Genomic DNA, 25470 nt, shown 5'->3' with positions numbered 1-25470 from the left:
TAAGCAATCACTACGCATGGCTCCAAACTCGAAGGTGAGGACACATGAACGAAAACGCAATTCATGGGCTCCGAAAAAAGGGTTGAGAATGGAGAATTGCACTAAGCAATCACTACGCATGGCTCCCAAACTCGAGGTGGAGGACACATGAACCGAAAACGCAATTCCTGGGGCTTCCGAAAAAAGGTTGAGAATGGAGAAATGCACTTAGCAATCCCTTAGCCAGGGTCCCAAATTGGAAGGTGGGGGCACCTGAACGGAAACGCCATTTCAGGGGGTTCGAAAAAAGGATTGAGAATGGAGAATTGCACTAAGCAATCACTACGCATGGCTCCAAACTCGTGGGTGGAGGACGCATGAACGAAAACGCAATTCATGGGGCTCCGAAAAAGGGTTGAGAATGGAGAATTGCACTAAGCAATCATTACGCATGGCTCCAAACTCAACGGTGGAGGACGCATGAACGAAAACGCAATTCATGGGGCTCCGAAAAAGGGTTGAGAATGGAGAATTGCACTAAGCAATCACTACGCATGGCTCCAAACTCGAAGGTGGAGGACACATGAACGAAAACGCAATTCATGGGGCTCCGAAAAAGGGTTGAGAATGGAGAATTGCACTAAACAATGACTACGCTTGGCTCCAAACTCAAAGGTGGAGGACACATGAACGAAAACGCAATTCATGGGGCTCCGAAAAAGGGTTGGTCGGCAGGACCGAACGATCCACCGGGTCTTTCCACCTACAAAAGCAAACATGCTTTTTGCAAAGAAAAATAAATCATTCGCGAGAGCACCACATCTTAGAGAAACAATATACTTGTGCCAAAGGTAATCTTCCTTGTAATAGAGAATGAAGGGCAGGATGTCAACTTTTAGCTTGTAAATGAACATGCAGGGGAAACATCAGGCTAAGCTGAAAATAAATAACTCATAGTGTATAAAACTCACACAGGCAAGTGTTTTATCCTATTCTCAAACCATAACTGCACCATGACTTTATTTTGCACACAACTTCCTATCGAATCAAAGATCAAACGTACGATCACGGACCAATAGGATTTTCTCGAGGGTAGTGTTTTTGGAGAGGAAGCTGGGTGTTTCAGTCTTTTCCTCTTTTTTCATGTGGGGTGGGATATTGCCAGTCGAGAATGATTTTGAGTGGCAATCTGGCTTGAAGAATTTCTGTCCTCTTTCTTTCATTGATCGAGAATTGCTTCTTTTCCCTTTTCACTTCTTTTCGATCTTTGATCGGGAATCCTTCTTTCCTTTCTTCTGTTCTTTTCTTTATTTTCATCTTTTTTTTTCTTTCTTTCCATTTCTTCCTTTTCTTTCTTTTCACTTTTCCTTCCCCATCCCTTTCTTTGGGAAATCGGGTTTTAGCATTCTATTTGCTCTCCCTTGAGGAGATTCCGCTGTCCTTTGCTTCGGGGGAAAGGATGAGGATTCCTTTTTTATAGGCCAAGGTTCAAAAAGGTCTCAGGTTGTGTCTCAATGGGGTCTTTTATCGTGGGAACCCCAATCTTGATATCTGGGGCGAAACAAATTTGGGTGTCAAGGTGTCGATTTCGGGCCGAACTTCCATATTATTCCATAAGGCACGCGTGACAATGATGATTTGAAAACAACGTGCAAAATTAGTCATGGCTACAGCCAGGTTGGCACTCAAGCATCCCGTTTATGGCATTGTGATACTACGGTTGGGAATTTACACAGACAGACCCAACGTTTCCAAGTTATGTTCTTTCATCAGTTCAATGAATTCATCCATCCTTATCTCGGTTCATTCCGGAAAATAAACTCTTAGCATCAGTCCCTTGTTTCCAGAAGATACGTTTGCTCTTTACGAATGATTTATACTTCTTAACTATAACATGTCGACCTTCGCGGTCTTTCTTTCTTTTTCCTTTTTGTTTCATTTTTATATATTCACAAAATTATACACCTGTGGTGCTTTATGAGGAAAACTTTTCTTTGTACATCTACATTCTTATACATGACAAACTTTTTCTGTACACGCATTGGAACACTTTCTCTTTACGTCACACGGTCTATATACAAACCCTATTTACGTTCAAAGATTTTTTTCATTTTTCCCAACACACACTTATAGTTCATACAAAAGTTTCTTCATATACACTCGTTGCTCACACACACAAGAATTCCTTTCCACGCATCATTTACACACAAAAATCCTTTTATACACACTTTCCTTTACACACATATATAAATAAAAACCTTTTTCTTTTCTTTACGAACATGACTTTTATTCACAACGCTTCTTTCTTTTTATTAGGATTTTTGGTTCATTTTATTTTTTAGGACGACGTTCCTAAATGAAAAACTCTACACGGTTCCGGAATTTCAACAAACATTATTGACAACAACGAAACAAGTACCGACGTAACAACTCAAACAAAATATATGCACAAAACAAATGGCAATCGCGACATCAAAATAACAAACGTTAGTCCCTCAAGTCATGTAAATGATAAAGGATGAAACATAAAAGAACATGAATCTGGGGATCCCATGGTCATGTAGCTCCGCATGCCACCGGACTCTTGGGACACGGTAACAAAAAGTGGGGTGGTCGACAAAAGCAGGGCTTTTGCTCCTACGTATCCTCAATTTGTGATGAGGAACTCAGACCTACGTAGTTCTTGCCAACTGTGAGACTAAAAATAGTCTCGGTGTTTTCTTCACCAAAATGCGAACATGCTTTAGTAAAGAGACAAAACTTCCAACTGATCAGAGCAACATATGCTTTTTGGATGAAAAACAATGTGTCTATCGGGGAAGGAGAGTATGCTGATGAAATTTTCTCATAACCGTAAATGAGATTTTGGATGTTAGCATTTCATTTCTAAACGACCATTAAGAGGAAACACTGGGTCCAACAAAGATAGGAGAAAATCACTCAAAGTGTATCAATCTCACACAGGTAAGTGTTTTATCCTAATTCCGAACCATAGATATGTCATGACTTGATTTTGGAAATCATTTCCTATCAAATCAAAGATTACATGTGTGATCATGGATCAATAGGACTTATTTTGGGAATGGTTTTTAGGTGGGGAATTTGGCTTTGAGTGTTTTTGCCTTTTCCTTTTCTGTTTTTGTTAAGTGCGTGGCGAGAAAGTCGCTAGCGCACAGGATTTTGGTTGGCAATCAAAGGGAGAGGGCCACTTTGGATCGTGGTTTCCTTTCTTTTTTTGTTTACTTGGTGACAGTTCTGTATTGTTCAGATATTATCTGGTCCGAAGACCTTTCTGCATATTTCTTCTATTTTCTTCCGATCCTTGATCGAGAATTTTCCTTTCTTTTTTTTTTTTTGCTTTCTCCCACTCTTTCATTGGGAATTTTCTTTCTGTTTTGTGTCTTCTCCCTTTCTTGGATTGGGAATTCTCTCTTCTTTTTTTGTGTCTTCTCCCTTTCTTGGATTGGGAATTTTCCTTCTCTTTGTGTTTTCTTCCGAGGTTAAGGATTATGGTGAGTTAGGATTTTGGCTCAAGGCTTGTAGAACGGCTGGTCATGATACATGTCAGGATTTGGCCAGCAGTTCGGGGATAAAGGGGATGTCCCCACATTATTCCCATGATACACATGCAACAAATGATGATTAGGAAATTTTATGCAAAACTGGTCATGCATGCACCCATGTGGACACTCAAGCATCAAGTTTTTATGGTCATGTGACACTAGGGCTCAGGATTTATTTTCCTATTTTAAGTCAACCCAGTATTTCCAAAATATGTTCTTCTATCAATTTGTGCATTCATCCGAGTCTATCTTGGGTGTTCGAAAAACTTTTCACAGCATTTACCCTTCAAATGTGTACACACATTTTTTTTTTCAAAAAACTAGTTAAGATCAGTAAAATCTTTCAAAGAAAAGTTGGAAGTCATCTATTTTCAAAAGCATGTTATTTTTTAGCTAGACAACCTTTATTATATTTTTTTTTTCTTGCTCGCTCTCTTTTTACTCTCTCTTTTTTTTCATCAGGTATTTTGCTACCTAAACATACGTATAATATTTTTGCTATATACATGCATATCCAAGGTATCTTGCTACCTAAACATACATATATATGTTTTGTGAGATATTTGTGCTATATACATGCATATCCAAGGTATCTTGCTAGCTAAACATACATATATATATATATATATATATATATATATATATATATATATATATATACATATATATTTTGTGAAGTATTTTTGCTACATACATGCATATCCAAGGTATCTTTCTACCTAAACATACATATATATATTTTGTGAAGTATTTTTGCTACATACATGCATATCCAAGGTATCTTTCTACCTAAACATACATATATATATTTTTTGTGAGGTATGACTACCTTCCGAGCTTGTGCTTGTTTTATTTAAATTCCTAGGATCATGAGCAACTAGGTGTGTCCTGCTATGACTTGAGAAACAAAAGTGATCAAATAACAAGCATAGATTTAAAAGGTACTAGGTTGCCTCCTAGTAGCGCTTCTTTAACGTCTTGAGCTGGACGCTTGATGGCTTGTCGGTCACGGACCTAGTACTTTGCTTACCTTTGACTTTGGACTTGGTCGCCTATTGGTCGGCCATGGGTCGTAAGCAACGCTCTAACCTTTTTGTGGATGAGTTGAGGTGAACTCTAGAGGTGATGGCGGTGCGTCTGTTGCCCGCTGCTGGCCATCCCCAGGCTGCTGTGGTGTTTCGCCCTACGCCTGCCTGGGGATGCAGTACTTCTTGATGAAAGCTCGATTAGTAGGGGGCCTGATGCCCTTGCTAGAGGTGACAGGTACTCCGTAGAACTGACAGAGACCCATAATTAGAGCTTGACAACTCCAAGACCCTGTTGGACTTCTTCGGGTCCACTGGGTGTCTTGCAGGCGCGATCCCTGCAAACAATAGATGAAATCAAAAATCAGTTGAGCGAGGTGCATACTTACCTATGTCATGATGACGTGACCTTGCCGAGGGGAACGGGCACCCTGTAAGACTACAGAGGCCCATAACCAGAGCTGGAAACCCCAGGGCCCTGTTGGACTTCTCCGGGTCCACTGGGTGTCTTTGTGGGCGCGATCCCTGCAAACAATAGATGACATCAGAAATCAATTGAGTCACGTGCATACTTACCTATGTCATGATGGCATGACCTCGCTGGGGGGACGGGCACCCTGTAGGACTATAGAGGCCCGTAACCAGAGCTGGAAACCCCAGGGCCCTATTGGACTTCTTCGGGCCCACTGGGCGACTTGTGGGCGCGATCCCTGCAAACAAATAGATGACATCAGAAATCAATTGAACCATGTGCATACTTACCTATGTCATGACGGCACAGACCAACCGATACATCTGCAGGGGGAGATTGGCATTGTGGTCGCCGGGCAGAATGTTACTAAATAGCAATGTCATCCATATCCATGTAAAAGTGGTCATGTTGGTGCACATGATCCACACTCGTCTTTTTGCAGCGGCACGGGTAAAATCTTGCCCCGGTATGCATAGTAGATGCGTGATAGCCTCCCTCTCTGGATGTGCTCGCACAATTGGTCGCCCTCTAATATCAGGGGGTGGCCCAGGAACTGATAAAAGGAAATTACTGGCCCCTTAAACGGGAGCGCAAGTCTCGGTTAAGCATCTAAGGGCAAAGGACCTTATATTCTCCTAAGGTGTGGATATGGAGCGCACTAAAAATGAGGACGCGTAGCCCTCTAAAGGCGAGGGCGTGCAGCCCTCTGCAGGCGAGGATGTGCAGTCCTCTGATGGCGAGGACATATAGTCCTCTAAAGGTGATAGGTATTAGTACCCAAGGGTCCACCTTTATGAGAAAGCAAGAGATCGACTCATCGAGAGGGCCGGTCATCCACCAAGATTGGACACGAGATGTAGGAAATCTATGCAATTAACATGATTTTTAGGGATGCAGACTCATGCAACCTTTGTCGTGAAATTTGGTAATGCTGACCTCTTATGAAACAATGCAATGCAATGGAAAGTTGTACAATGTTCATGACATTCTTTCCCTATTTTGTGATTTTGATTTTGATTTAATTTTTTTTTTTTTGGAAAACACAGATTGACTGTCCTTTTGAAAAATGTGATAATTCATGCAACCTTATCCTATCTTTTGTAAATCTCTCCGGGAACTCCCTCAGAGTGTATGTTCTGTTTGATTTAGTCACTTGACCATTTTGGAGAGACGGGAATGGAGCCGTTTGACGTTTAATCAATCTATTGAAATTCCAGGGTTGTCTCCCTTTTTTTTCTTGTTTAAAAACATTGACGGGTGAGAACTTTTGATCTGCCCCTATGTTCACTTGAGGCTCATGCACGATGCCACTCATTGCCCCAGTGTAAGGCTTTGAGGTACCAATTGTTGTCTTTCGTCATGACCTTGTAGATGGGAACCTATCGGGTGAGAACTTCTAATATGCCCCTAGGTTCGTTTGAGGTTTATGCATGGTGCCTTTCATTGCCCCAGTGTAGGGCTTAGAGGTACCAATTGTTGTCTTGTTTTCACAACCTCGTAGTGAGGAAGAATGAAAGAAGCAGTTGATTCTTGCAAAAAGAATTTTCCAAGGACGAGAAATAGTTGAAGGATTTTTCAGTTGATGGATTTAAGTCAAATGACTCCTATGTAGAAGCAAGATGTTTTGATGTCTTGATGATGCTAAAGGATCAAGTGCTTCTAAGTTTTATTCAAGACAAGAATCCAAGAAAATCAAGATATATGATCAAGTTGATTTCTAGAATCTTTAGGAAGAAGTTTCCAAATTGAAAAAACAAAAGGTTTGACCAAAGAATTCTATCATTTCAAATTGAGATTTGCTCTCTGGTAATCGATTACCAGCAGCTGAAAAATGTTTATAACAGTCACTAGAAATTTGAATTCAAAATTTATAACGTGTAATTGATTACACATGGACGGTAATTGATTACCAGCAATTTATTGAACGTTTTAATTCAAATTTTTAAAACCTCTAATCGATTACACAAGTCTTGTAATTGATTACCAGAGGGGATTTTCAGAATATAATTTCCAAAAGTCACATCTGTTCAAATGGTTTATGAATGGCCATCAAAGGTCTATTTATATGTGACTTGGAAACACGAACTTAAAGGGAGTTTTCATTCCCCAAAAATTTTCATCCTCTCAAAAGATTAAGAGAGTTTTTCTTAACTGAAATGTCTTATCCCCTCAAAAAGATTCCTTGGTCAACCAATTGCATATTTAATAAGGAATTTTGATTGATCTTCATTTTACAATCCATCTCTTTTAAGAGAGATTTCTTCTTCTCTTCTTCTTATTTCTGAAAAGAGATTAAGAGACCGTGGGTCTCTTGTTGTAGGGGATTCTTGAACACAAGGGAAGGGTTGTCCCTGTGTGCGTTGTTGATCCATAAAGAGAGAGTGAAAGTTTAATTGGGGAATAATCTTCGTATCTTAATTCAACCCCCCTTTTTTTCTTAAGGTAACTGAGGCCACTTGTCCAACATCCTATTCTTGATAACTCACTTCTCTCTAAAAAGACAAACTTTCTGGAATGATAAAATGAGCTCACATGAACGTTTTGAAAACACAGTCAATCAAATGCCCTTTTTTTTTGAACTTTTTTTATTTTTTTTATTTCTGAAACTTATTTGTTTTGAACTTTATTTGTTGTTTTACGGCAACCCCACCAACGCGCAAGACGAGTAATCTCTGATTGAACGGTCTTGGAAGTCCAAACTCAGGAGCACAGGTCGCTTGAGCAAACAAACCAATGGCTTGCACCCACTTCCGGTGAAAGTTGAAAATCCTGAGGAGTCATTAGAGACATCTAACAACAACTTTCAAAATTGCCCCATGTGTGGCATCTCTTGTCAATGTCAGGATTTACATGCGATTCTCCTCAAATTTCAGTCAGCCCATATCAATTAGACCTTGCACCTTACGCTTCAGGGCCCTACAATGCTCAATGGAATGCTCCGGGGCTTCTCCATGACGAGCACACGTTGCGTTCGAGTCATATCCTCGAAAAAATAGAGATTGAGGAAACCTAGCAGGGTTTATGGCTACCACTGCATTATCGAGTGGACATGGGAGCAAGTCAACACAGGACACCGGAATTTTGGTGAATTCTACAGGGTTTTTTTTCGCTGCAAAACTCATTTCTTGGCGGGTGTTTTTGGATTGTGCTAAAGGTGATGTTCGTCATTGGAAGTGCAGTAGCCATACTTTATGGTTGATTTAGGGATGGCCTTTGTCGATAACTGGGCGGTGGGTAAGGAGAAGGTTTGTTTATTGGCTGAGTAATGACATTGTTGGGTTGGTGGGAAACTTGGCTGTATAGGAGTGGCAGTCACAGCATGGGCTTCTCCCTCATTCTCACCCTCTTCATTTGCCCTAGTTTTTTTTTTTTTTTTGCATTTATCAAAGCATGATGATCAGATTTGCCTCTTTTTAGACCCACTTTGATCCTTTCTTCGGTGAAGACCATATCATCAAAGCTTGAAGGTGTGTAGCCCATCATCTTTTCATAGTAGAATACTGGTAATGTGTCTACTATCATTGTCATCATTTTTTTCTCCGTCATTGAGGTGCCACTTAAGCTGCCAGGTCTCTCCACCTTTGGGCGTATTCTTTTGAAAGATTCGTGCCCCCTTTTTGCACATGTTCTGTAGTTGCATCCTATCCGAAGACATTATACTGACACTGCCTAACGAAGGCAACCATTAGGTCCTTCCAAGAATGGACTCAGGAAGGTTCCAAGTTAGTGTACCAGGTAACAGCTACCCCAGTAAGACTTTCTTTGAAGGAATGTATCAGCAATTCCTCATCTTTTGCGCATGCCCCCATCTTCCGATAATACATCTTTAGATGGTTCTTGGGGCAAGTAGTCCCCTTGTACTTGTCAAAGTCCAGCACCTTGAACTTAGGAGGGGTGATGATATTGGGTACTAGGAACAACTCTCCTAGGTTAGCAAAGGCATAATCTTCACCTCCTTCAATGGCCCTGAGCCTTTGCTCTAGATGATCCAACTTTCCCATTTCTACCATAGCATGAGGGTTTTTACTTGTCATGGAATGCAAGAGGTGTAGCTGGGGGTGATACTAAGGGCCTTCCGAAGTGTTTTCAAGGGGTATACCACCAACTGCTTGCCTTTTAGTGGCATATTCGAGCCAAGGCTCGAAGTCGGCTAGATTGTGATGGGGAATTTCATGTGTCTCCCCCACGGTTTAAGAGACATGTGCATGATCAGTTCGGGTTTGTTGGCTCTCAATGGGTATAGGAGTGGAGTTATTGACAATCTTATTGGGAGTGTACACCACATTGGGTGGCGTATAGTTGAGAGGCAAGCCATATGGCGGGAAGGCGTGCTCGTTTTGAATTTGCACATCATGGGGGCCGCCCATACTTCCCAAATCTTTGCCTACCATATCTGAGGTTGGATGATTCATTTGGTTGATGCCGGATGGGGACATCAGGTTCACCTTAGCAACAACGCTGGTAGCGGCAATTGCAACCGCATTGGCTTCCATTATCTTCTTCACGCTCATCATGGCCTCCATCATTGTGGCCATTTGCTCTTTCATGGCCTCCATGTCAGCCTCCATCTACTCTTGTACCTCCTCCACTTTACCCATTACTCTAGCTCTAGCACGGGTTCGGTAAGGGCACCGTAAAGCATGTTTTTTTTTTATAACAATGATTAAGTTCTTTTTTTTTATTTTATTTTTCAAGGAAAGAATGTAATGAGCAATGCAACCAATGAAAAGTATAGATGTACGCGAATGATGCATAGTTGAAGTATTGCGAATTTTTACGCAGGACATGGGGTTAAATCAATTTAGATTTTCAACATGGTCCATGACATCTTTGTCAAGGTGAAGCTGGAAGTAACAAGGATATCAACAATCCAAAACGTGTTTGGCAGTAGACGAAGCAATGATGTAACACGATCCATCTTTTGCCCCAATTTTTGCAAGATGGTTACTTCCATGCTTCAACTTGACTCGATGAACCTTTTCGTACTTGACTCGATGAACCTTTTCGTAAAAGCGCGAGCTTGGTTCAACCCCATAACCCAGGGAATGGCAATTTTGATCACCAATACTTCAACAACATTTCATAGGGATGAAAGACTCGAGAATACACATGCTATGCATGGAAAATGTAATTATGAGATTGATATGCCCGAAGAGACATCCTTTCTTAATTAACCACGCATTAGGTACCATGCTCAATCATTTTGTTTTGTTGTTTGTATTTTTTTTTTATTTTAGAAATGGGTTTATGATCCCAACATGGTTGGCTCATGGTACCTAACACATGCAACTAAGAATGCATCATGAATTTTCATGCTACCCTTTTTTTTGTTTTTGTTTTGTAGAGGAAAATACAAGGATCATGTATGAGCAAACATGTAGAACAAAAAGTATGTTGAACGCATATGCATGATGATGCAATGACTCATGCAAAATGGGAATGTGATAACGGACAATGCAGGAACGATATGTTCATTATGATGCTGAAGAGATGTTTATGCGGTGCATGATATGAATGCATTTACGGACACGAGAGCCCGGAAAATTATCTCTCCTTATTGCGCATTTGGGGGGCGCAGTGCCCCATGTGTGCAGTTAAGAAGACGATATGGATCTTCCGGTTTCCCATGACAAAAGACGAGACCCACATACAACGCATGTGTGACGGTATGATGCAGATGCGAATGCATGAAACGGAAAGAAAACAACACAAAGGGGTAATTCACACATACGAGACTGCAGAGATCCAACTTTAATGCTACGCTTTGGGCATGATGGCGCCTCAACGTAGTATTAAAAAGGTTATGTATTACTCTAAAGAAACCAAACATCACTAGCAAAACTATAAACTAGTGCTATTTACCAAAAATGCATGAGAACGAATGGCACGGAGCGTGTTTGCTCTTTGCCCCTATTTGGGAACCTATAGGACAATATCTAGGGGTCTCTAATAACTACTCCCCAACAATTCATAACTCACACGGCTGTTTTCTAGAGGTATCATCACTCAAGATAATAATATTGTGGCGGTATGGAATACCAGCGACAACACATTACAAAGAGAAAGCTCTAGACGAGGTTTCACTATTATCAAGCAAGTTGGAGACCTAGCATGATCATAGATTCACCTCCACTCCTTAAATTCCCATGAACCCGGGTATAGGGCCCCTTTTTTACTCAAACCCGTGGGTGCTTAGAATGCATTGTAAAGAATGCGAAATAGACAACAATTATTTACATTTTACACAGTTCAACAAATGCACACACGAAGTTTCACAAATCCACAATTCCTTAAAATAGGCCTAACTCACAAAAATCGATCCCCAGTGGAGTCGCCAACTGTCGCAACGTGCCCTTTGCGGGCGAGCGAGGGCGAGGCTCACGGGTGCGCTTTCCAAAGGAGGAAAGATGCGCGGAGTCGCCACCAACGTTTATTTGTGGAAAACGTCGGGAAAACCGAAGGAAACCGGTCAAAATGAAAATTCTAAGTTCGGGAGTTGTATTTACGTTTGAGGAAGGTATTAGCACCTCTCACGTTTGTCTCAAAGGACAACAGCCTATTTTTTAGAATTGTGGAAATTGTGTTGCCTTAACTTTATTTCTTTTTTATTTTTTGAGGTCGACAAAAGCGGGGCTTTTGCTTCTACGTACCCTCCATCAAAGAGGAAATCAGACCTACATAGTTCTTCCTTATGCGTGAATCAAGTGATTCTTTTTACTTGAAGGGTGATCATTTTAAGGCGTTGGACCTTAAAAATGATCCATTTTACTTAGTAAGAAACTGAAATGATAAACTTTCAAAACCCTATTTTTGTGGACGAGCTTGACTAGGCGAGTTGATTTTAGCCTTAGTTTCACTTTAGCTATTAGTCAATTCAATTAAGAATGAGAAATCTCAAAGAGAAAACGTCCGATTGATTTTTCGCTTTATTTTACTAAAAAGGTATTTTTTTATTATTTTATTATTATTTTACCTCTTTTTTGATTTCCAACGTGGTTACGGCACGACCGAACGGTCGGAATTCATTTTAACAGAAATTAACGGATGATACAATTCAAATGATCGGTGGGAATTTATTTTATTTTTAGATTAGGCGAGAAACGACTTAAATAAATGACTGAAGCACGTTAAAAGGGGGTACGGAAAGTAAATGAAAACGAGAATAAAAATACATGAAACAAAATGTGGACCACCATGGGTACATAGAATGAATTGAAAAGCTCGATTTGGAAACTTACCCGTTGAAGAACGAAGAACGGATGAAGAATGGTGAATAACGGAGGAAAACCTTCATGGATTTGCTTACGGAAATCTCTCGGAAGCGCTACGGAAGCACCTCGGCTTGGATTTTCTTCACGGAAACAATTTTTTTCACCCAAACCAGCTGAAATACCTCACCAGGGGCATCCCGGGTCCTTAGAACAGCCCCCTTCAACCTATTTATAGGAAAAAGGGGGAGGAGACTACCGCCCAGCTCGCCGAGCTGGGTTGCTTCCTCCAGAAGCAATCCAGCTTAAAAAAACATTCAAGAAGCCCAATTCAAAATTTTGAAATTGCTATTTGCACCCCCCCCCCAATTTTTTCTTTTTTTCTCTTCCGTCTCACCCGTATTAAGTTAATTATGCTTATTTAGGGTTATGGGAATTTTACGGAAGCATTACGGGTGTCCCGAAATCCCATTTTTCAACAAAACGGGGGGTGTGGTGGCCACCTAGCTCGCCCGGCGAGCTAGGTTGCTTCAACCTTAAGCAAGAAATTTCCCCGAAACCTCTAAAAGGGCCAGATTCGAAAATTACTATTTGCACCCCCCATTTTACTAAATACACCCCCCTTTACCTTTTTTTGGTAATTCTTTTTCCGTAACGTTACGAAACTTTACGAATTTCGTAACGATACTTATTTTCCTTCCGCAAGGTTACGAATCCTTATGGATTATGTATTTACTCTTTTTAAGCTTTCGAAGAAGTTACGGAAACTCACGGATTACGCAAAAACACCTCTTTTCGATTTCCGCCACATTACGGAATTTCACGGATCGCGTAAGCCTGCTTCCTTTTGATTTCTGACACGTCTCGAGACTTCATCTTTTGTGCAACAAAGGACGCCAAGTAATCTCAAAGCGGCTAACCAAAGGTTGCATGTCATCAAGTAATAATCCCCGGACGAAATTAGGGTATGACAATAGTGTTGTGCATAAGAAGAAAACTGCTGACAAGAAAGGTACTGATTGCAAGAGAAATGAGGTGACAGGTGAAAGTAATCAAGAAAATGAGGAACAAATAATGGTCAAGAATAAAGAATTGAAGGACCAAGAAGAAGAAAAAGAAGTAGAAAAAGAAATAGAAAATGAAAAAGAAGAAAAAAATAATAAGAATGCAAAGAAGAGTAGAAGTGAAAAAATTGTGGATGAAGGTGTGGAAGTACCATATCATGTGCTACCTTCCAAGAAAGAAAAAGATCGTCATCTGGCGAGATTTTTAGATATTTTCAGGAAACTGGAAATAACCATGCCCTTCGGAGAAGCTTTGCAGCAGATGCCACTCTACTCTAAATTCTTGAAAGATATGTTAACAAGGAAGCATAAATATGCTCATCAGGAAATCATCATAGTGGAAGGAAACTGCAGTGCTTTGATCCAAAAGATCCTTCCACCCAGCATAAAGATCCTGGGAGTGTAACTATTCCTTGTTCAATTGGAGAAGTCAATGTGGGAAAAGTTCTTATTGACCTGAGAGCCAGTATCAATTTGATGCCACTCTCCATGTGCAGAAGAATGGGAGAGTTGGAAATAATGGCCACTCGAATGACTTTACAATTAGCTGACCGCTCCATTACCAGGCCATATGGAGTAATTGAAGATGTATTGGTCAGAGTAAAACATTTTATCTTCTCGACAGACTTTGTGGCAATGGATATCTCTGAAGATACTGACATCCCTGTAATATTGGGAAGGCCATTCATGTTGACCGTAAGCTGTATAGTTGATATGGGGAAGAGGAAACTGGAGCTAGGTTTTGAAGATCAGAAAATTGATTTTGATTTGTTTGTTGAAAACAAGCCTGCTCCAGAACACAATGTCTGCTTATAGGTAATGGAAGGAGGTCAAGAGGTTCTGAAAGTAAGAACCAAAACATAAGATCACCCAGTGAGGTAAAAGTGTCAAGCTAATGATGTTAAAGAAGCGCTTCCTGGGAGGCAACCCAGTTTTAATCTCTGTTATAATCTGTACATAGAAGTATATCAGCCTATCTTTGAATGTTTAACATAAGGGTTTCAATTTCTTGGAAAAAGGACTGAAAAATAACTTAGAAAACATTTTTTTCTGAAAAAAAATAGTCCTTTCGCTAAGCGCACGCCTCGTGCTAAGCACATCTTTGTTCATGCGCTAAGCCGCGAGTCTCAAGCGCTTAGCGCTCAACCCTTGCATCTAAGGCTGATTTGGTCCGCTAAGCTGGCCAAGGATGAGCTAAGCCAACTCGAATTCGATCTGAATTCGGCTAAGCTTCAACCTGATCTCTAAGCAATAGCTTGTCCTTGGCTAAGCGTGACCTAATGTCGCCAAGCGCAATTCCTTACTGCCATAAGTGGGGTTCATAAAGCTAAGCACCAGTCATGGCAGCTAAGCTGAATTCCTTGCGGCAATATGAGCGCTAAGGGAGACCTTATTAGCTAAGCGCATGCTCCTCTGTACTTAAGATGCATCATTTTAGCTAAGCCAGCCATAGCCTGGCTTAGCGAGAGTTGCAGCTTTTCGGATCTGCAAACCTCACTAAGCGGTTTTATCCTCGCGCTAAGCCAAGCCTGTGTTCAAAAAAAAAACTTGAATTTCAAAGTTGGCTAAGCGCACGGTACCTCTAAGCGACCATCTTCAAAAAACCAAACGTCACTTTGAGAAAGCAAAACATCTTATGTGAGTGTAATGGCAATTACACTCACATTTGTTGGAAACTGCTGATCGGCTTGCATCTTCTCTCTCGCACTCATCTGCCAGCATTGTCGCTTTCTTCTGTATCAAAGCATCATCGATACGAGTGAGTTCCTTACTCCCTTCATTCTTTTAAGTTGTTGAACCTTAGGGTAGGAAACCTTAGATTTTAGTTTTCAATCTTTAGGGTTTCTCATAATTTTAGAGTAGGTAAAAATTAGGAATTTTTATATGATTGTATTGCGTAGTTATTTTTATTTGTCTTGCATATTTGATAATGCCTTTTAGAGGCTTAAAAAGACATGGAAACTAACTGCGTTTTCTGCATTTTTTCTGGAGAACGCGATGAACTCGCTAAGCGAGCATGTTGCGCTAAGTGAGTTCATCAAAATTCTTGAACATATGCATTTCCAGATGAACTCGCTAAGCGCGCTTAATGCGCTAAGCGAGTTCATCTTGTGTGGATGAACACTCATCCTCCTATTGAGATACTTGTGGCTAAGCGAGGCTTAATCACTAAGCCAAGGTAACTTAGAAAATTTTGTGCTGGAAGCCTCGCACTAAGCCGAGTCTACCTGGGCTGAGCGCATTTCGTCATGACAACTATTGGGCTAAGCGAGCTTGGCTCCAGCTAAGCCGATATGTTATGTTTCTGAGGATGCGCTGAGCGAGTTGTATCTCGCTAAGTGCCTAGTGTTAATTTCAGGCTTCATTTCTGTTGTTAAACCTGAGCAATTTTGGTCTAAGGAATTTTTAGTTCTTTTTAGTTAGAGATGGAATCGAGAAAAAGAGCTAGAATGAAGGACATCCCTTCATCATCCACTCTAGCTCCTCCGTCAGTAACTGTAGGACAGGAGGTCCAAGGCTCACAAACTTTAGTCCCTATGCTGCAAAGCTTATTCCGAGGACAGTTTATTATCATGCACAACCTGCAAGAGTTGGCTCATAACAGGCCAATCATAACTATGGAGCATTTTCTTGAGCAAGTAGCCTGGCCTGAAGCTCAACTTCCATTGGTGAGACCCAACGAGGCTACTCCGCCTGAGCCCACCTGTGCAGGTTGATCCAGAGCCAACTAACCCACAATCTCTAGTGGTAAATCCACTATCTTCTCTTGAGCGTGAAGTAGTTCCCCCATCTCCACCTCTGATTATCATCTCCGATGCATCATCTGATGAAGCAGCTGCCCCTCCTGATTCACCAAAAGGAGAAACAGCTGACCTTCCTACTTCCCTAGTTGGAGGAATTTCTGATTCGTCATCTGGAGAAGCTTTTACCCTCACTGATTCCCCAGTTTAGACACTGTTGACATTGTTGATTCCTGATGACACTTTTTGCTTTTTGGTTTATTATTATAATTATGGTTTTAGTACAATAATTCCCTTTTGCTAGTTTTATTTATGGGTAGTTAGTTGGCTCATCCTGAAGCATTTTGAACAGTTTGACTTGTTTTTTATGACATGGCAGTAAAACACTTTTATCATTTTGTGAAAATGGTTGTATGCTTTTATTTTGAGTTGAGTGCATGATTGTGATGGAGTTTGTGTTCTTCTTCATGAGTTTGAGCAAGTGTGTATGTTAGACAAAGAAAGAACAAGAATGTGAACTTGCAATTAGAATTGTTAGTCAGTAGACAGATTGATTGTGAAAGAAAAGCTTGAACCAAAACCGGTGAGAGTGTGACCTTAAACTGTGAGTGAACGACTAGCTGTGAATAATAATCTTTGCATGAATCTCTGAATTTTAGAATGAAATGTATAAACGAGAACATGATGAAGGCCATGATTGTACATACACAAGCCTTTTGACCAAAAAGCTTACCTTGAATGATAATTATATCCTTTGCACCCTTTTTGAGCTGAATGATATTGTCAAAAATTTGAACCCTGAACATAAATAATTATCTCCTAATACCTTGCTTAGATTCTAGGAGAGCATATGGTTCAAGGCAAATTTACCCCAAATTTGGGGGAGTGGAACTAATTGGGATGCAAAGAAAGGGATAAAACATCAGCGAACACAACACATAAGTTCTATGTTAAAGAAAAAAAGAGAGAGAAGAGAAAAGATAAGAAAAGTGTGTTGATGTAACAAGGTCAAAAGCAAATGAAAGTGAAAAGCTAGTGAGCAAGCCAATTGTATTAAAAAGACCATTGGGATAAGTCTAGGATTTTTGCTCTCTTAGAATCTAAACCTTTGATCCTAGAAAAACCAATGAATTTTTGTAGCCAAGCCTCACTACAAGCCTGAGAAAGTCCTTCTGATTCTGTTTATACATTTCTGACTTTATGGCATGAGATGAAATTCAAAGATTGGACCTCTTGCTAGTTGTTATTAATGAGTAGCTTAAACACTTATGCTTGAGTGAAACAGTAGCCGTGAGACTGTGGTTTAAGCTACTTTCCTTGATATCTGTCTTATGATTAGCTCCATCTAATTGTTCAGGTTACATTTTATTCTTCTCTTTGGATAACTGTATGCCTTGTGAAAGACAAGTGATGCTCATTTTACTCCATTCTCTTATCATGCAATCAGTACCTTATGTTGCATACACCTTTGTACATAGTCACTGCATGTCAATGTCACTTGAGGACAAGTGAGTTGTTCCCTTTTTGCTTGAGGACAAGCAAAACTGTAAATTTGGGGGAGTTGTTAGTCGGTGAATACGACTAAATTTTATGTATAAAACTTGTATAAATTGTATCAAACTCTTCCAATTTATGGTTATTTTGTAGTGTTATAAGTATTTTCTGTTAAGTATAGGTAATAAATACTGTTATGTATAAAACTTGTATAAATTGTATCAAACTCTTCCAATTTATGGTTATTTTGTAGTGTTATAAGTATTTTCTGTTAAGTATAGGTAATAAATACTTAGTACTTCCATTTTGTGTGTTTAATAATCATTTTCTCTCAATTTCAGGTTAATTAGGCAAGCTTTGGAAAGTGTTGTTTTTCACCTTCTCGCTAAGCCAATCTGCTGGTTTAGCGAGCGTCCGCTAAGCGCAACACTCATGGGCTAAGCGCGAGGAAGACTCTGGAAGAAGATGAGCTGTACAGGTTTGCTAAGCGCACCGCTTCATCTCACTAAGCGCACCGCTTCAGTTCATCTGCTAAGCGAGAAAGACACGCACTAAGCCAAAATTCACTAATGTGCACTAAGCGGTCCATAAGTGTGCTAAGCGCACGAGCACGAACAAGGCCACTTATTTAATCCTGAAATCATATTTTAGAGAGGGAGTTTGGATTGGGATTTAGAGCTTTACATGTCTAGGGTTTCTAGAGAGAGAAAGGTCCAAGTTCCATACAGTTTTGAGAGATTTTGCTGTGTGAAGATCTGCAAGACCAGAGCTTGAAGCAGGAGCCGGTTTGAGAGCTTGAGATGAGTTTGTGAGTGATTGTGAGATCCTAGAGGTGAAGGAGACATCCTCACCACTTGTATTTTTGCAATCTTTCATCTTGTTCTTCTCTTTGTTGTAAAGAAAGCCTTCTGGTATGGAAAGCTAAATCCTCTGTTGGATCTTCCCTGTAGGTACCTGATGTAAATATATTTCTATCTATTTAATGATGTTTTGTGTGTTCTTTGTGCTATCTGCTTTTCATTCCAGTATGCCTTTACCTTGATCACATAGATGCATGCTTTGTTAGGGTCATTCAACAGTGGAAACTGGTCTGACTCTAAAGTCCTTGATAGCACAAGGCTAAGTTGTCGTACTATCACGAGGAATTAGGGTACGATAAGTTAGTTTTGTATGTGTGTCTTAATGAGGTCCTGGTTGAGTTTAGTCCTACAAGAGGAATCTGCGGACGATGCTTGATAAGGATTAGGCTAAACTATCATGAGGAATCGGGGTTTAGTATCTCAAGAGACACCATAAGAACACATGAGCATTGTTAGATAGAGAATATCTTTTCAGCATCAGGCACCTATTAGGAAGACTAACGTGTTTCTACTTGTTTTTACACATCATTTCTCTCGCATGATTTTCTTTCTCTTTTTGCACAGATAGTTTATACACCTGTTCATATTCACACTTACCTTTACACACCAGACACCTATTTGCTGAAATAGCTTACCAAACAACACAAGTTTCCCAAGAGTTCGATACTCGGTTCTTACCGTTTTATACTACTTGTGTGATCCGGTGCACTTGTGGAACCACGAACAAACCCCGATATATTAATTTTTATACAAAACATACATTCAACCAAATGACTCAACCTATATGAACATCATTACCTTAGAAGTATTAAAAGCATCAGAACAATCAACATGCGGTTCATTCACACCACATTCTTGTTCATTTTCATAATCCATATCAACTTCTTAAGACATCTTATTGTCATACGTCCATTGATCTTCGTCCATCTTAACGACAAATAAATAAATTATACATCATTAGTAAGTACATTCAAAATTTACAACTACATACGAATTACCATATTAGCAAAACTAAAAATAGACTAAATAATAGCTACATGCATATTAACAACTAATACAACTACATTCAAAATTTAAAACTAAATAATTGACTTAAACTAAATACAAATTTTGGACCTAAATAATTTCAATTTTGACTTATCATATATTAAAATTGGAATAACTAACTAATTTTAAATTTCTACAACAAATTACCCAATAAGTACTATAATAACACAATAACAATAAATTTTACAAAACATCTAATTTCACAAAAAAAATACTTCAAACAAATACAAATTTTCCACCCTAATTAACACTTAAAATATATAAAACTATAACTAACAACTAATAAAACATTTTACTACTACAACAAAAAACAATTATTATACCTAAATTATTATACCTAATTAAACCAATTATCCACAATTTCAAAAATATTAAATACAATAATTTTAAATATTAATAATATTCATATATATTTATTTTTTCACAAATTTTAAACAAAAACTAAAAAAAATTAAACTGACCTTCTTACAGAAGAAGTTCTTCCATAAGAAGCTTACGGAAGACCTTCTTACGTTCTATCATAAGCATCTTATGGAAGAACTTCTTCCGTAAGAAGCTTACAGAAGACTTCTTCCGTAACCAGCATTTTCCAATTATGGAAGAAATTCTTCTGTAAAAAGCTTACGGAAGAACTTATTCCGTATGAAGCTATTTATAGATCTACTACCAGTTATCCAGAAAAGCCAGAAAATGTGTACCTCCACCGAGAAAAAACACCACCGCTACGAGTTTCACCTTCACCAAACCGCTACCTCTGTCAACACTTGCAAAAACAACCTCCAACAACAGCAACTGGACCAGAGTGGAAAAAGCACAGCTTCAAACATAAAAGAAAATGCAAACCAGTGCCAATTTAAAGAAAAAACAACCAGGGGCAGAATTGCCATTTTTAAAATTTGCTGGGTGCACCTAACAACACCCTTAAATATCAAATTTCTCACACACACACACGTAAATCAAAGTCGGCTATTGCTAGGTGCACCCAACAAAATTGTTGGTGCACCCAGCAAATGAATGAACTTCCTAAAATGCCCTTCATTTAAAAAATAAAAGTTAATATATTTAAAAAAAAAACATTTTCTTCTTCTTCCATTTCAAAAAACGTTTTCTTCTGTGGTTTCCTTCTTCTCCCGTGCACCCAGCAACCTCCCCGCAAGCTTCTTCTTCCTTGGTTTCGTTCTTCTCCTTCCTTCCAAAAAGGTTCGTCTTCTTCCTTCGTCTTCTGTGTATACAATGGCAAGCTTCTTCTTCCGCGCTTTGAAATTTGGTTCCCTTCTCCTCCACAGGTATTGGCATCCTCCATTGACTAGCTTTGTTCGTTTCTTCTGCCATCTAGGTTAGTGTTCTAACCTCGTGTCTTCATTTGGAAGTGTTAATGGCCGTAGGATAGACGACATGAGTGATGTGTGGTGGCTGAGGTTGAAGACGAAGGTTCTTCCGCGAGAAGAACCTTCTTCCGCGCATGTGGGAGGGGCAGTTGGATATTGAAGCGGAAGAAGGAGTTCTTCTGCGGGAATCTGCGGAAGAAAGGGGAGAAGGTTCTTCCGCGCGTTCTGGCGGAAGAAGGTTTCGAAGGTTCTTCCGCTGGATCCAGCGGAAGATGGTTCCGGAGGTTCTTCTGTGGGCTCCAGCGGAAGAACTATGTCTTCCGCGGATCCCGCGGAAGAACCTGCGGAACCTTCTTCCGCAGGCAACATTTCCTGCTCGCGGAAGAACCTATGGAACCTTCTTCCGCAGGCAAGCTATCCTTCTCACGGAAGAACATTCGAAACTTCTTCCGCGGAGCATGTTTTGGTGTTTTTTGGTTATTTTTTTTGAAAATTTTGTCTGAACCACCAATTTAATGATATGAGTAATTATTATTTTTCATTTATTTGCTATTACAAAGTGTATATGGTATTTAACTTACACAAACTCCCTAATTTTGATGCATCACCTATTGTATTTTGCTTTCATTTGGCTAGGGTTAGGATGTATAAATTGAATTTTTATTTGCTGTCATTTGGTTAGGATGTATAAATGACTGTATACACTGCATAAATTATGTGGATTAGTTAGGATTCTTTTTCCCTGATGAATGAGAGGGTTAAGAAAAAAAAAGGTAAGTTAGGATACTAATATGCAACTATTAGACTACTATTACACTTGTAATTAAGAAAAAATATGAGACAAGAAAACAAAGTTTCTGTTTCTAAATTTATTTTGATATTGAAAAGAAATTTGTGTAATCTAATCTAATAGCCTGCAACCTGTCAAGAAACATTGAAAACTTAATTTGACCAAATTAGTAAGAAACATACGAAACATGTGTTTGAACAAATTTGTAATGACAAAGCTTTGTTACCAATTATTTAAATATTTAATTTGACCGGAAAAAATAAATGTTCTTCATGATTTCAGATCATGGTTAGAACACGAGGTTTAGGTTGTGCGTTAGGAGCTAGTAGAGGTAGAGGCATTAGTGAGGATATGCATGAGGCTGATGTTCCTCTGCGTCGCAGACCTACTGCTTCAGCACGTAGGCAACAGGTTCGTATGCGTGAGGACGTGACAGAGAGACCTGAGGATGTGCCTCAGTTGCATGAGGATGTTCCTCATGTGTCTGATGCCACCCCAGAGATGACAGGCGCCGCCGGTGCTGTTCAGACAGAGGGAGTGGCTACTGATGGGAGCTTGGGGTCACCTGCTGCAGATGAGGGTTTCCCCGGTGGACCACGCGACCCATCGATTTTGATCGATTTTGCTGAGCATGTCGCACACAGCATCTGGAGTGGACGGGTACGTAGTTTTTAATGTTGACTAATTACATAAAAATTATTTGTAGTTGGATTGTTTTTTATATACACGTTATTGAAAATTGTTATTCAATTTAGGAACGACCCGATCTGAAGTTGGTCTCCCACGGTAGAAAAGTAGATAAAATTGGGAGACCAGCGCTGAGATCGAAGGGTTGATTGCTGGCATCGGATTGAGTCCACTGATCAGGTGTTCTGTTATCACCACTGATCCTGGATTGATATCCGCCTTCGTCGAGAGGTGGCATCGGGAGACTAGCACGTTCCACCTGCCAGTAGGCGAGTTGACAATCACGTTGGATGACGTGGCATCACTCCTACACCTTCCCATCACTAGCGCGCTGCATACGTTCAAGCCGCTTGTTACTTCAGACGCCATTCGTCTACTGACGGAGCTTCTTGAGGTCAGTGATGAGGAGGCTACATTAGAGACCCGACAGGCTGGTGGGCCTCATGTCCGGTTGGGGTGGCTTCGAGACTTGTATCAGAGCCAGTGCAGCACCAGACGATGGGTTGTAGCAGCCCGCACGTATCTGCTCCACTTGGTGGGTTGTACTCTTTTCACCAATAAGAGTTCAACCCATGTACATGTCGTGCACCTGGAGGCTTTCAGGGACCTGGCCCAGACAAGGGGATTCGCCTGGGGGGCGGCTGCATTAGTCCACATGTACGACCATCTGAATGACGCGTCGCAGGCCTCTACACGACAGCTGGGCGGTTATATTACACTTCTCTAGGTATGTATTATCACTGATAATTTAATATGAAGTAGCATTGAATCTCTTTTTTTGTATTGATGTTGACTATGTCTTTGTAGTGCTGGATATACGAGCACTTTCCTACAGTGCATACATCCGTCGTTCATGATGCTTATGATGAGGGGAGCCCACGGGCCTGCAGGTGGCTTACGGGTAAGGCTCATATTACGGGGATCAAGGGAGCCCCGTATCGGAGACGTTTGGATGCCCTGAGTGTGACTGACGTGTGCTGGATGCCCTATGGTGAGCACCAACGAGTCAGGGCCTTTGACTTGATATCGTCGTACACTGGCCAGCTCAGATGGGGTCAGATTGTGGTGTACGTTCGACCTAAGCGGGTTCTTCGACAGTTTGGCTACCTTCAGACGGTCCCTTCGCCGCCGGTTTGTGATTCTTTGATGGGTGATGATATAGATGACCGGTGGCTGAATTTTCCAGACCATTTGGTGCCTTCAGGGGAGCTCTGTGTAGTTCCTGGACAGGTGGCGGCAGACTACATGGAGTGGTTTTTTCGGATATCGCACCCATTTGTCACGCGGACCGAGGAGACTACTGCGCCGAGACATCCGCCTCCCCCTCATCATGAGGAGTTCGTCGAGCCACCCATCCCCGAGGTTTCAGTCGCGACTGATCTCCCTACGCATTCAGTGGTAAGTATAACTTCTGTAGTTTTTCATAATTTAAATTTTTTTAAAATGTGATATTGACTTTGTTATTTTGACTATGATAGGTTCACTGCGAAGGATGTCAGGGGATGGCTCAGGATTTAGGAGCGATTGCTGAGGATTTGGAGCGGGTCATCAACCTCAGGATGGTCACTGAGGGCACTGACTTACATGACATCATGACTTGTTGTCTGAGGAGAGCTAGAGGTGACACCACAGATGGAAGTCTTAGGCTGCGCCAGAGACGCCGCATAGATTAGGATTTATATTTTTATTGTACTTAAATTATTAATTTTTGAATTTGTTTATGTATGTCATAAAACACATTTACTTACATCATTTATGATTTTTGTTTGTCTCTCTATAAATATATGGTTTGAAATTTAAATATAAACCACACACATGAGTCACATTTATAATGGCATTTGAATATATAAAATAAAGAAGATAAAATAATTTGTAATTTAAATGTTAACATTTATAACTATTCTAAAATTATATATTTTAACCATATATATACGTACACTAAAGAATAAAAAAAAAATTGGTTTTGTGCCTTTTAGAAACATGCCTAAGTACTCCTGTTCGGGCTTTTTTTAAAATTATGTGGGAGCCGCTTGAGACTGTCCAGGGCCGCTATTTGGTATGTTTGCACGTCAAGGAACCCAAAAAAAATAAAAGCAGCGCCCCGTTCTATCGAATCGCACCTCAAACGAAGGCACCAAAAATAAAAAAGGTTGGTTTTCGGCTTATTAGAAACATATAACTACCATTCACTTCAACACAAATATAACAATTTGACACAGTAACACTTGTTCACGGAACAATTGATTAATTACATGAACATAAATCCAATGTACATATACATACATAAATATTACAAGTTCAGTGTCCGCTTAGGTCTACATGCGTTGTATTAATTGTCATTAGGCTTAAGTATTGTTGCATTCTACCTACATATGCAGTTGGCCATTGTTTTGCCTCCGGATACGCATTGCTTGACCACAACAATGCCATAGGCGGTAAGGGACAACGATCTTTCAGAAAAACCTGTTGTAAGTGAAATCACAATAATAAGTTAAACAAACAAACCAACACATTCAATAATTGAAATTATCTGAGTAAACGAATTTTCAATGGACCTGAACAAAATGACTGCCATACACATGGCCGACGCATATTATGCGGTGCGCAGCAGAATTGGCCGGTGGTCGACTTCTGAGAGGAAAAAATGTGAAGCTCTGTTATCGTGACAATGATACAAGTATTACATTATATCTTGACGCAATTACATATCCCATATCCGTTATATCCATCCATTTGTCCATACTAACCTAAATCAAATAACAGATACACGTGTCAGTCATGTAAACATTACTTATATTTTTAAAAATCATAAAACACATACCTTGGATAACCCATCCACGTGTAGGGACAACCTCAGCTGTTCATATCTCTTCGTGCCACCAAAGATCTTTATGTAGTCTTGCGACCATTTGCCAAGTTCTTTAATCAATTCATTACGCATCATGGCCCAACACTCTTCTCCCATACCTAACAAAGCGGAAACTGACCGATATCCACAATTACCATCCGCTTTCACATCAACAACATCCTCAATGAAACCATGCATAAATGGCGGAAATTGATCCAACATGGGGATCATCCTTGCTGGCTTCAGTGGTGCAAAAGATGATGCACTGGGTCTGACTGAGGTGTTGCTGTTTTGAACCGAATGATAAGCATCAACATACTCCCAATAAGATGGATCACGCTTTGTCAATCTTTTGCTTCTTTTC

Source organism: Glycine max, chromosome 19 (assembly GCF_000004515.6).
Source record: "Glycine max cultivar Williams 82 chromosome 19, Glycine_max_v4.0, whole genome shotgun sequence".
Classification (NCBI taxonomy): domain Eukaryota; kingdom Viridiplantae; phylum Streptophyta; class Magnoliopsida; order Fabales; family Fabaceae; genus Glycine; species Glycine max.
Note: the sequence above shows the minus strand (reverse complement) of the source record.